Source organism: Chelonoidis abingdonii, chromosome 1, assembly GCF_003597395.2.
Source record: "Chelonoidis abingdonii isolate Lonesome George chromosome 1, CheloAbing_2.0, whole genome shotgun sequence".
NCBI classification, from domain to species: Eukaryota; Metazoa; Chordata; order Testudines; family Testudinidae; genus Chelonoidis; species Chelonoidis abingdonii.
The window spans coordinates 369,224,405-369,225,011 of record NC_133769.1 but is presented as its reverse complement, the minus strand read 5'-3'; positions in this window follow the sequence as shown (position 1 = coordinate 369,225,011).

The following is a 607-nucleotide window of genomic DNA, read 5'->3' as shown; positions in this document are numbered from 1 at the left end:
CTGGATCTGGGTGGTTTTTTGGGGGTCCAATAAGGAGTTAGCAGCAAGCACTTGGAGCTGGGCTTAGGTCACTCTCCTTTCTATTAAGAGTGTGCATGGCTTTGATTACTGGGTATGAGCATGTGTCATGCCTGAATAATGGGAGAGAACATATGAGCGGTGCCTCAGGATCCAGTAACTCTTCCAGCCCATCACTCTTGTCTGTGATGTAACCCGGTTCCTTACAGAATGGGACTCTGTAGCCTGGTACATCTCTGTCACTGCGTGATGAGAAATATCCGCTAACTAAACTTCAGTGCCATCCTTCTGTGGGTGCTCTGCTTGAGATACGGCTAACAGTGCCAGCAACTGAGATTTTACTGGGATTCTCACAATATTTCCTCTCTTCTTAGAGCCCCAGGTTCTGGAATCTAGACACTGTGCAGGAATCTCAGCTTTCAGTTTTCCAAAGATATTTTTTTAAATGAGTTGTTAGAAACCCTGAATCAATTGCACCTCAAAAGGCTGAGAAACCAAAGACATATGGAAACGAATCCCACATTAGTGTATTTTTAAATCCCATTATTTTTAATACAATCTCATTATTTTTTAGGGGTGTGACTCCTAC